This window comes from Bubalus kerabau, chromosome 5 (assembly GCF_029407905.1).
Source record: "Bubalus kerabau isolate K-KA32 ecotype Philippines breed swamp buffalo chromosome 5, PCC_UOA_SB_1v2, whole genome shotgun sequence".
Lineage (NCBI taxonomy): Eukaryota > Metazoa > Chordata > Mammalia > Artiodactyla > Bovidae > Bubalus > Bubalus kerabau.
Window position 1 is genome coordinate 73,825,236 of NC_073628.1, and position 12,421 is coordinate 73,837,656.

General features: G+C 40.6%; 1 protein-coding gene across 10 annotated transcripts in view; it reads right to left on the reverse strand.

Annotated features, from left to right (window-relative positions):
- USH2A (usherin) overlaps nt 1-12,421 on the reverse strand; it is a 1,013,951-nt gene that overhangs the window by 956,240 nt on the left and 45,290 nt on the right. For 8 of the 10 annotated variants that reach the window (XM_055581875.1, XM_055581866.1, XM_055581862.1 and 5 more), the window contains exons 1-2: nt 1,254-1,437; nt 1,052-1,169 (exon numbers count right to left, since the gene is read on the reverse strand). The gene's annotated coding sequence lies outside the window, so the exon portion shown is untranslated. Of the gene's footprint in view, nt 1-1,051; nt 1,170-1,253; nt 1,438-12,421 lie in introns of those variants that run through there. The other 2 variants (XM_055581867.1, XM_055581860.1) reach the window with 1 other exon arrangement.

Consider the following 12,421-nt stretch of genomic DNA (forward strand, 5'->3'; position numbering starts at 1 on the left):
GGGATTTGAAAGGGACCTATGGATTCACACAGACAGGAGGAAAAGGGGATGACAGATGAGATGGTGGATGGCATCACCAACTCAATGGACATGAGTTTGAGCAAGCTCCAGGAGTTGGTGATGGACAGGGAAGCCTGGTGTGCTGCAGTCCATGGGGTCGCAGACAGTCAGATATGGCTGAGCGACTGAATTGAACTGATGGATTCACATGTCTAACAAGAACACCAGATGATTCTCATCAAGAGTGCTTAAGAATCATTTAAGAATTTTTCACCTATTCCCTTTCTTTTAGCATGCCTTCTAAACCGTTTTCTAAACTTGCCTTTTGAAGTCACTTTAAACTTACCATGTCTAAAATAAAATGTATCCTCCACCCCCGCCATATAGCTCTCAACCCCCATATTCCTGCTCCCTGCTAAACAACCTAAGTACCTACTGTGTAAAAGCAGAAATCTGAGCCAACACCTTTTCATTTTTCCTCATTCTTCACATCACATTGATCAATACAGCCCTTTGATTCTACCTAAGAAATGTCTCCAAAAATCTCTTCCTCCTCACTTCATTATTCAGATTTGTCTTGAATGTTACCACTTTATGACTCTTTGTAACTCAGTATCTGAACATTGTTGCCAGAGTAAGCTTTTTATTCATAAAATGCATACTAGAAAATGGGCTTCCCTGGTGACTGGGATGTTAAAGAATCTGCCTGTGATGCAGGAGACCTGGTCAATCCCTGGGTCAGGAAGACCCCCTGAAAAAGGAAATGGCAACCCACTCCAGTAATCTTGCCTGGAGTATTCCATGGAAAGTGGAACCTGGTGGACTACAGTTCATGGGGTCCCAAAGAGTCAGACACAATGGAGTAACTAACACTTAACTCTTGTACTAGAAAATGAAGTAACATTTGATTAAGGACCAAGACTATGCCAGACACCATTCTAGGAATTATGCCTGCTTAATTTATTTACATCTCACATTAGCACTTTGCCTGTATTATCTCTGTTTTATAGATGAAAGGCAAGTGAGAAGAAACTTGCCTACGTTTACATACCTAATAAGCAGCAGAGCTGGGATTCAGGTCCAGGCACTGGAGCTCATCACCATTTCAGTCTACTGTAGTCTGGTTACATTGTTCTCCATCTTGAAGGTCTTGGCTTCTTCCAGATTGCCTACAAAAACAAAGACGCTTGAGCATGGCATACAAGTCGTTTCAGATTATTTCCACCTGCCAGCCTCTCCCTCTTATTTACTACCTGCTACGATGCACCCTACAGGCCTGCTAATGTTGTAGTTGTCCAGCCAAGAGTCCAAAGAGCCAGAAAACAGGGAGAGACACCAGTAGTTTATCCGATGGGGAATCTTACAGGGCTGAAACCAAAGGGCCCAGCAGTAACACTGACGGCTGATGCTATTGAGGGGGAGGAGTCTACCATTGATAGGGGGAATTTCCTTCCAATTGGCTCACAGTTACCAGGGAAACCAGCTACTGGGGTGGGGAAGAGGCGGGTAGTGGGTAAGCACCTAGAGGGTTAGTGCTGCTGCTGCTGCTAAGTTGCTTCAGTCGTGTCCGACTCTGTGCAACCCCATAGACAGCAGCCCACCAGGCTCCCCCATCCCTGGGATTCTCCAGGCAAGAACACTGGAGTGGGTTGCCATTTCCTTCTCCAATGCATGAAAGTGAAAAGTGAAAGTGAAGTCGCTCAGTCATGTCCGACTCTTAGCGACCCCATGGACTGCAGCCCACCAGGCTCCTCCGTCCATGGGATTTTCCAGGGCCTTCTCAGATGGTTACTAGAGGCTTACAATTAAGAATGGAGAGTCCAGTGAGTAAAGCAGGGCCTGGCTGAGCAGGGGATGCACAGAGAGCAAGAGAAGAGCCATCTAAATGGCCTGACCACACATCACCACCCCCTTCTTTGTTCTGTGAGATTTGCACTATTTTCATCCCCACCGAGTCCTTTCAGGCTCAACAACCCTGCTCCATCTGCTCTGCTTATCTTGCCTCTCTGCAACTTCTTCCTACCCTCCATCTGACCAGGCAATGCTGACTCATCCTTTCAAAAATAATTTCAAATATTACTGATTCTGTAAAAATGTTGCAGATGCTTTCAGTAAATAGCTCTTGGCTTATTTTGTATCATCACTCTTTGAACTTTTTATAGACAATGCATATTATTTATTTTAGCTAAAAGTTCCTGAAATAGGATCTGTATTCATCTAGAGCTACTAACAACAAATCAACACCAACTTGGGGATTTAAAACATTAGAAATGCATTCTCTTATAGTTTGGGGAACCAGGAGTGTGAAATTAAGATGTCATCAGGGATATGCCCCCTAGAAAGTTCTGGAGAGAATTTTTCTTTGCCTTCTCCAGATTTTGGTGTTATTGGTTTGTGGTGCATAACTCCAACCTCTGCCTTCCTCTTCACATGGTCCATTCTGTTTCTGTGTCCTCTCCTCATAAGAACATTAGTCATTGGATTTACAGCCCATCTTATCTGAAGGATGACTTCATCTTGAGATCCTCATGAATTACCTGCAAAGAACCTATTTCCAGATACTGTCACATTCTGAGGTTCTAGCTAGACTTAAATTTTTGAGGGAAACTATTTAACCTGGTAAAGAGTTAAAAGGAAAGAAGCAATAAATGCTTATTGTTTGGTAGGAAGTAGAATGAATGAATCGGAGAAGGTGATGGCACCCCAGTCCAGTACTCTTGCCTGGAAAATCCCATGGATGGAGGAGCCTGGTGGGCTGCAGTCCATGGGGTCGAGAAGAGTTGGACACGACTGAACGTCTTCACTTTCACTTTCCACTTTCATGCATTGGAAAAGGAAATGGCAACCCACTCCAGTGTTCTTGCCTGGAGAATCCCAGGGACGGGGGAGCCTGGTGGACTGCCATCTATGGGGTCGCACAGAGTCGGACACGACTGAAGTGACTTAGCAGCAGCAGAATGAATGAATGAATGACAAATAAATGCCAGAGCTTATATCAAGACTATATAAAGAATTCTCTATAATAAGACACTTCAATTTTTAACTCATTTTACTTTTTTAACATCTTATTTTTAAAAGCAGTTTTAGCTTTACAACAAAATTAAGAGGGAGGCCTAAGGATTTCTCATATACCCTGTGCCCCCACACATGAATAACATTCCCTATTATAAATATCCGTCCCTATCATCAATGTCACTCACCAGAATTTTTTTTTTTTTTTTTTTTTGGGCCACACACTGTGACATGTAGGATCTTAATTTCCTGACCAGGGATCAAACCTATGCCCCCTTCATCAGAAGGTCAGGGGAAAAATCTACACTGACTCACCATAATCAACCAAAGTACACACGTTGTTTGCTAGAGTTCACTCTTGATGTTGTGCGTTCTGTGGATTTGGACAGATGTGTGATAATATATATATATATATATATATACACACATCATTATAATATCATACGGAGCATTTTCATTGGCCTAAAAGTCTTCTGTGTTTGGGCTATTCATCCCTCCCTCACCCCCCAACCCTGGCAAGCATTGATCTTTTTATTGTCTCCATTGTTGCGCCTTTTCCAGAATGTCCTACAGTTGGACTCATTCACTGTGTAGCATTTTCAGAACAGATGTTGCATCATTCATCATTAGGAAAAATACAATGTAAAATCACAATAAGACATCGCTTCACCCCTATAAGAATGGTTAAAATTTAAAAGATAGACATTAGTAAATGATAATGACGTGGAACAATGGAAACTCTTACAGAAAATGGTGCAGCCCCTTTGGAAAACTGGCAGCTTCTAATAAAATTAAATATATACCATAGAATTTAGCAATCTCACGCTAAAGAAATGAAACATATGCCCATATGACCTTTACACAAATGTTAATAGCAGCTTTATTCATAGTAACCCAGAACCGGCAACAACCAAAGTATCTATCAAATGGTAAATGAAGGAATAAATGGTAGCACCTCCATACAATGGAATAGTATCAGCAATGGAAAAATACAAACTACTAATACCTACAACATGGATAAATCTTTAAAAAAAAAAACACTGCACTAAGTGAAAGAATCCAGGAACCTAAGACCAAAACCAGACTATTGCATTATTACAATATTCTAGAAAAGGCAAAGCTAAAGAGACAGAATTCAATCTGATGACCACTGACTATGAGGGATGGAAAAGGATGTATTGTAAGGGGTATGCAGGCAGTTACGGAGGTTGTGGAAATATTCCCATCTATGTGGTGATTCGGAGAAGGCAATGGCACCCCACTCCAGTACTCTTGCCTGGAAAATCCCATGGACGGAGGAGCCTGGAAGGCTGCAGTCCATGGGGTCGCTGAGTGTCGGACAAGACTGAGCGACTTCACTTTCGCTTTTCACTTTCATGCATTGGAGAAGGAAATGGCAACCCACTCCAGTGTTCTTGCCTGGAGAATCCCAGGGATGGGGGAGCCTGGTAGGCTGCTGTCTATGGGGTCGCACAGAGTCGGACGCGACTGAAGTGACTTAGCAGCACGTGGTGATTGGAGTAAAGGTTACATGATGGTAAAGATTTGTTAAAACTCAAAATAAACATTTCAAAAGAGCAAATTTTGGGACTTTCCTGGTGGTCCTGTGATTAAGACTCCATGCTTCTAATGCAGGGTATGCATGTTTGGTCTCTGGCCTGGGAACAAAGATCTCACATGCCTTGAGGTGTGGCCAAAAGCCAAACAAACAAAAAAAAACAAAATAAAAACAGCAAAATAAAAATCAGTAAACAAAAACGCAAATTTTACTATATATAAATGGAAACAATGAAGTAGACTCAAAACAGTAAATATATAAATGACAAGATAACTCAATGGCTAATTGTTACGTTCAAATTCTCCCACTTGTATTCTCAATACTTGTATAACCTTGAGCAAAGTCAGCAAACCTTTGTTTCTTCATATGTGAAACTGTAATAGTAATTTAATAATACCTACTGCATAGAGTAGCTGGGAAGACAAAATGAGATCCTCGATGTAAATGTGTTAGTCCTGGGCCTGGCATATAGCAGGTGTTCTTTAGAATCAGCTCTTATTACTTAATCCCAAGTATTACGAATACAGTATAAAATCATGGCAAAAAGGCATTTCAAAGAAAAATGAAAGCTCTGGCTATGAGCTACAGTGACTAGAGGGGTTCTAGCATAGTAGGGGTTCCCCCTGGCTTTACTTTCTCTCACTCCATAATAAAGCAAAACTCTTCTCAGCAACTCACTAACCGTTGGAAATTGATCTTCCACCAACTCAGTGACATAAACATTGCTTCCTCTGAGGCAGTTTCTTGACCTTGTGGCCATCTTGACTGGCCATCTCATCTCTTCTAGCTGAAGCCCCTGCTGTTATTCAATTAAGCCTCGATTCCAGACCAGAGGCTCCTGGACAGAGTCCCCAGCCCAGATCTCCTGTGGGCACAGCACACAGCTCACACAGACAGAGGAGAGCGACTAACAGTTGGATTTAGAGATTTCTGGTTCACCCTGCACCGCAGGCAAAAAGCAATGTTCCTTTGGGTTTGTGGAGTGTCTGGATGGAATGAGTCATGTAATCCCATAAGGTAAATAACATCGCATTTTAAATGGAACGCAGTAAATACATTCATAAAAGCAATTATTTCAGTAACACCACAAAGCATTTATACAATCAAAAAAAGATGATAATAATACCATTTTACTGATTCCCAGCCTTCAAACACAGGTCTTAAATAGCACATTTATCCTTGGCCTATTGATTAAATAAATATGACATGTTACGACCAAATTTTGGCATGTTTCTAAATATTTTGTGAGCACTATAGAGAATGTTTTAAAATATGAGCTTTGTGAGACAATCTCCATAAGCAATGTTATAGTTTCTAGAATTGTTAAGCGATATAGGAAGAAACAAAAAGTTGAAATGTAGGGCACTGTGATTGCATGTCTAGGAGAAAACCACCAGGAATAAATCTGGGTGACTGTAAAAACTTTTTCAAAACCATACAAATTAAATATTAAGAGTACATATATGCCAGTGTTTCTATGAATTCACTGACTCCTCTCACGTATGCAGGCAGAAATACTTCCTCTGTCACCACAGCATTTTGGAAAAGCCTCTTACAGTTCTCCTTAGAGGGGCTCCAGGCATGGTTTCTCCCAGGGTCTTGTGAGACAATGGGCTTTAGAGGAGAGGACAGAAGTGAGGTGGGGGTCAGACTTGGAAGTCCAAGCACCACGACTTCCAATCTCAGCTGTGCTGTTTACTGTATGTGGATGCTTGAGCAAGTTACTTAACCTTTTCATTCTTCCTTTTTTTTTTTTCACAGTTGTTGGGAGAATCAATTGAGAAATGTGAGTGACCAGTAAACCACAGGTGACATCATTGAAAAAGTGTTATTACCTTCTGGACATTTGACTTTCTAAATAACTCTGTTTTCCTCTTTGCCTTGGCCCCTGGGAAGCTTACAGAACAAATTTTCTAACCATCTATAGTAACCACACTGGATGGACCCAAATGATTTATGTTTTTAGGTGAAAGTTTATCTTGGTTTTAGGGGGTTTTTTTGAACTTAGTTTATATTTGAGTATAGATGATCAACAATGCTGTGTTACTTTCAGTTGTACAGAAAAGTGATTCAGTTGCACATACACTTGTATCTATTCTTTTTCAAAATCTTTTCCCATTTAGGTTGTTACATAATATTGAGCAGAGTTCCCTGCACTCTACAGTATGTCCTTGTTGGTTATCCATTTTAAGTATAGTAGTGTGTACTTCGGAGAAGGCGATGGCAACCCGCTCCAGTACTCTTGCCTGGAGAATCCCATGGACGGAGGAGCCTGGTAGGCTGCAGTCCATGAGGCCTCTAAAAGTTGGACACGACTGGGCGACTTCACTTTCACTTTTCACTTTCATGCATTGGAGAAGGAAATGGCAACCCACTCCAGTGTTCTTGCCTGGAGAATCCCAAGGACAGGGGAGCCTGGTGGGAGGCCGTCTATGGGTCGCACAGAGTTGGACACGACTAAAGTGACTTAGCAGCAGCAGCAGCGTGTACTTGTTGATCCCAAACTCCCTATCCTCCCCCACACTCTTCCCCATTGGTAACTGTAAGTTTGTTCTCTTACTGCCCATATTTCTCTTTCTCTTCAACTATGTTGACATTTGCAAAAGTGTGTATGTATATATTCTATCAATCTTTTGTGGAATAAATGAGTATATGTATGCAAGTGAACAAATAAATCCATTTTAAAAATTCTATGTAAATGATTATCTAATGATATCATAGTTGCTTTGCATTGTCTCCAGAGTAGACTGTGACAAGGAATCCAAACTCCTACAGGGACTTATCTTACTCCCTATTGCATTCATTATCCCGATGACAGTTCCCAAAACACAGAAGAAATCCCATGACTATTAAAATGAAAGTAATACAATATTGTAAATTAATTAGCCTCCAATTAAAATAAATTAATTTAAATTAAAAAATAATAATAAATAAATAAATTTTAATTCCAAAAAGAAAGTATATTTCTCACTGTATTGTGTATGACTTTGCCTTGACCTCTAAGGAACCAGCTCACATTTGAGAACAGGATGAGAAAAATCTCACGAAATGTACCTAAAAATTATGAAAGCATGTAGTCTTCATATTAAGCTTAATTCAGGGTTAAATAAACCAGAATTTCACAGGGTCTACAGTAAGCAAAGTCAGGATTATTACTCTGTACCCTGACCACATAATGATCTTTCCCTCCATATTTCAGTATCTTAACTCTAAGTTTATAGACAGAGTAATATATTTTGATTTTTTTTAATATTTATTTTTTTGGCTCTACCGGGTCTTAACTGCTGCATGTGGGATCTTTAATATTTGTTGTGTGGCCTATGAGCTCTTAGTTGGGTTATGTGGGATCAAGTTTCCTGACCAGGGATTGTTCCTAGGCCCTCTACTTTGGGAACACAGAGTCTTAGACACTGGACTACCAGGGAATTCCCTAGTATATATTCTGATTTTAAAGAAAACAGTGACACTGTCTTTTTAATCAGTCTCAGTAAGTGAATAATAAAAATAATCAGGGGGTCATGATGTTGGATAAAACTTGGACATCTAGTCCTCATTTCATAAATAAGCTCAAAATTCAGCTAAGGCTTTTAATAGAATCTAAATAGCTATATAATGTGTCTCTGGAAGGGATAATAAATTAATGGTGTAAGCAGAAACCAGCTTTATATATTCATTAATGTCTTAATTTATAAAAACCAATTTGTGAGGTAAAGCAAAAAAAAAAAGTCCAGTTCATTTCTTAATTTGTTTTCATGATCTCATTTCCTTTATTACTATTTGTTATTATTTATAAAATTAATTTATTTCCTTTCACGCCACACTTTCCCTGATTTTATAGAAGGGGCAACAGGGGCTTTCTCGGTCCTAAAAGAGTGGGCGGGTGATGACTGAAATGCAGACTAATGACTTAATGCCCGCAAGTCCTGCGATTTCCCCACAAAGCTCTGACAAAAAGACCCGGAGAACAGCAGACCCTGCTATTCTCAGCACAGGCTGACAATTTGTGCTAAATAGAATCAAATCTGGGGATCTAGACAAATGCCCAGTGGGACCAGGTTTGATTCACCTGGTCTCTCTGAGTAGAAGATAACCCCCAAGAGAGAAATCAGTCTTCAAAAAACAGAAAGGGAAAAGAAAATTTTCTGATCTCTTGGGATTTGTGTGGGTGCACCCCTATCTCTGCTACTCCTCCTTCTTTTGGAAGATATCTAGTTTTGTGTCTGATCTTAACTGAAAACCGGTGTCATTAGTAATATTTGAAAGTTAGAATATGAGGGAAACTAGTCATGTAGGATCAATAAGGAAAGATAAAGATAATATTAACATAAGGGGAAATGAAGCCTCTTTCTGAAAAATATCACAAAGCACCACAGTATCAGAAATATCCATTTATCGTTGTTCAGTCCATAAAGTTGTGTCCGACCCTTTGCAGCCTCATGAACTGCAGCATACCAGGCTCCTCTGTCCTCCACTGTCTCCCAGAGTTTGCTCAAATCCATGTTCAGTTAGTTGGTGATATGACTTAGCACCCACTCATGAATGCTATCTGACCATCTCATCCTCTTCCGCCCCCTTCTCCTTTTGCTTTCAATCATTCCCAGCATCAAGGTCTTTTCTAATGAGTTGGCTCTTCGTATCAGGTGGTCAAAGTATTAGAGCTTCAGCAACAGTCCTTCCAATGAATATTCAGGGTTGATTTCCTCTATGATTGACTGGTTTGATCTCCTTGCTGTCCAAGGGACTCTCAAGAGTCTTCTTCAATACCACAGTTTAAAAGCATTACTCAGCCTTCTTTGCAGTTCTACTCTCACATCCATACATGACTACTAGGAAAACCATAGCTTTGACTACACGGATCTTTGTTGCCAAAATATCTCTCTCCTTTCTAATACGCTGTCTAGGTTTGTCATAACTTTCCTTCCAAGGAGAAGTGTTTTTTAATTTCATGCTTTCAGTCACCATCCACAGTGAATTTTGGAGCCCAAGAAAATAAAATCTGTCACTGCTTCCACTTTTCCCCTATTTGACAGGAAGTGATGGGACCAGATGCCATGCTCTTAGTTTTTTGAATGCTGAGTTTCAAGCCAGCTTTTTCACTCTCCCCTTTCACCCTCATCAAGAGACTGTTTTAGTTCCTCTTCACTTTCTGCCATTACAGTGGTATCATCTGCATATCTGAGGCTGTTAATATTTCTCCAGGCAATCTTGTTTCTGGCTTGTGATTCATCCAGCCCAGCATTTCACATCATGTTCTCTGCAAAGAAGTTAACTAAGCAGAGTGACAATATACGGCCTTGTCATACTCTTTTCCCAATTTTGAACTAGTCAGTTGTTTCATGTCCATTTCTAACTGCTATTTCTTCATCCACATACAGGTTTCTCAGGAGATAGGTAAGGTGGTCTGGTACTCCCATCTCTTTAAGAATTTTCCACAGTTTGTTGTGTGTGATCTATATAGTCAAAGGCTTTAGTATATTCAGTGAAGCAGAAGTGGATGTTCTTCTGGAACTCCCTTGCTCTCTCCATGATGCAACGAATGTTGGAAATTTGATCTTCAGTATCTCTGCCTCTTTGAAACCCAGCCTGTACATCTGGAAGTTTTCAGTTTACTTACTGCTAAAGCCTAGCTTGCAGGATTTTGAGCATTACCTTGCTAGCATGTAAAATGAGCGCAATTGTTCAGTAGTCTGGACATTCTTTGGTATTTCCCTTCTTTGGTATTGGAATGAAATCTGACCTTTTCCAGTCCTGTGGCCACTGCTGAGTTTTCTAAATTTGCTGACATGCTGAATGCAGTGTATTGACAGCATCATCTTTTAGGATTTTAAATAGCTCAGCTGGAATTCCATCACCTGCACTAGCTTTGTTCATAGTAAAGCTTCCTAAGGCCCACTTGACTTCACACTCCAGGATGTCCCGCTCTAGGAGAGTGACCACACCATCATGGTTAACCAGGTCATTAAGCCAAGTGAAACAGCACAATCAGATTAAATCAGCCACCAATTGTGTTTGAGTATTATGATCAGTGAAAATTCCAAACAGACTGAAAAAAATTACATTCAGTAACTCTAAAAGATGACGTTATTCAAAAAGTCTCAATGAACGAGGAATAGGCAGTTGCACTTCTTCCTGGCCCTCTCCTAACTGGTTGCTGTTTTGAGTCTCCCTCTTATTGTAATTTTAGCTTCTTTTTGGACATGCCTATATACTTAATGCAGATAAGGCAATGGCACCCCACTCCAGCAATTTTGCCTGGCAAAACCCATGGATGGAGGAGCCTGGTAGGCTGCAGTCCATGGGGTCACTTGGAGTCAGACATGACTGAGCGACTTCACTTTCACTTTTCACTTTCATGCGCTGGAGAAGGAAATGGCAACCCACTCCAGTGTTCTTGCCTGGAGAATCCCAGGGACGGGGGAGCCTGGCGGGCTGCCGTCTATGGGGATGCACAGAATTGGACACAACTGAAGCAACTTAGCAGTAGCAGCAGCATACACTTAATGACCCTCAATATTCCATTCCCATGTTTCTTCCTTCTCAAATGTCACTTATAGCCTAATAATTCCCACTGCCATGTCCCATTCAACTTTTACACATGACTTTTAGACCTATGCCTTTTACAACTTACAGAATGTCTACCTAAATCTGACACAACTTCTTCAAGAGCTGGTCCAAATCATCCTTAACTCTCCACTCCCAAAAGCCAAAAGTCAGCAGTATCTATTGCTTCTGCTTCTTATCTAGCTCTTTCTCTCAGTACTCTTCCATCTTAGACAAAATTTTCCTTAGAAGTTCTCAGCAGCCTAGTGTGTTCCAACTTCAGTGATCTCGCTGACCCTAGTTAATCCCTCAATCATCCAACCCTCAAAATTTTCCATCAGAGCCATACACCTGACATTCTTATCCTGTTTAAAGGTTTACAATGACCTCTCCTTGTCTATAAGAGAAATTAATATCCTAATAATATTTATTGCATGTAAGTTGTTGCACCCACTGTGAAAAAGAGTATGTAGGTTCCTCAGAAAACTAAAAATAAAAATTTTTGTCTGGCATATATCCAGACAAAAACAACAGTTCAAAGAAATAACAGGCACCCCTACGTTCATAGCAGCACTATTCACAATAACCAAGACATGGAAACAACCTAAATGTCCACTGACAAATGATTTAAAGAAGATATGGTCAATCAGTTCAGTTCACTCAGTCATGTCTGACTCTTTGCGACCCCATGCACTGCAGGAAGCCAGGCTTCCCTGTCTATCACCAACTCTTGAAGTATACTCAAACGCATGTCCATTGAGTCGACAATACCATCCAACCATCTCATCCTCTGTTGTCCTCTTCTCCTCCTGCCTTTAATCTTTGCCAACATAGGGTCTTTTCCAATGAGTCTGTTCTTTGGATCAAGTGGTCAAAGTATTGGAGTTTCAGCTTCAGCATCAGTTCTTCCAGTGAATATTCAGGACTGATTTCCTTTAGGATAGACTGGTTGGATCTCCTTGCAGTCCAAGAGACTCTCAAGAGTCTTCTCCAACACCACAGTTCAAAAGCATCAATTCTTCAGTGCTCAGCTTTCTTTATGGTCCAACTCACATCCATACATGACTACAGGAAAAACCATAGCTTTGACTAGATGGCCCTTTGTTTGCAAAGTAATGTCTCTGCCTTTTATTATGCTGTCTAGGTTGGTCATAGCTTTTCTTCTAAGGAGCAAGCATCTTCTAATTTCATGGCTGCAGTCATCATCTGCAGTGATTTTCGAGCTCAAAAAAATAAAGTATCTCACTGTTTCCATTGTTTCCCCATCTATTTGCCATGAAATGATGGGACCAGATGCTATGATCTTAGTTT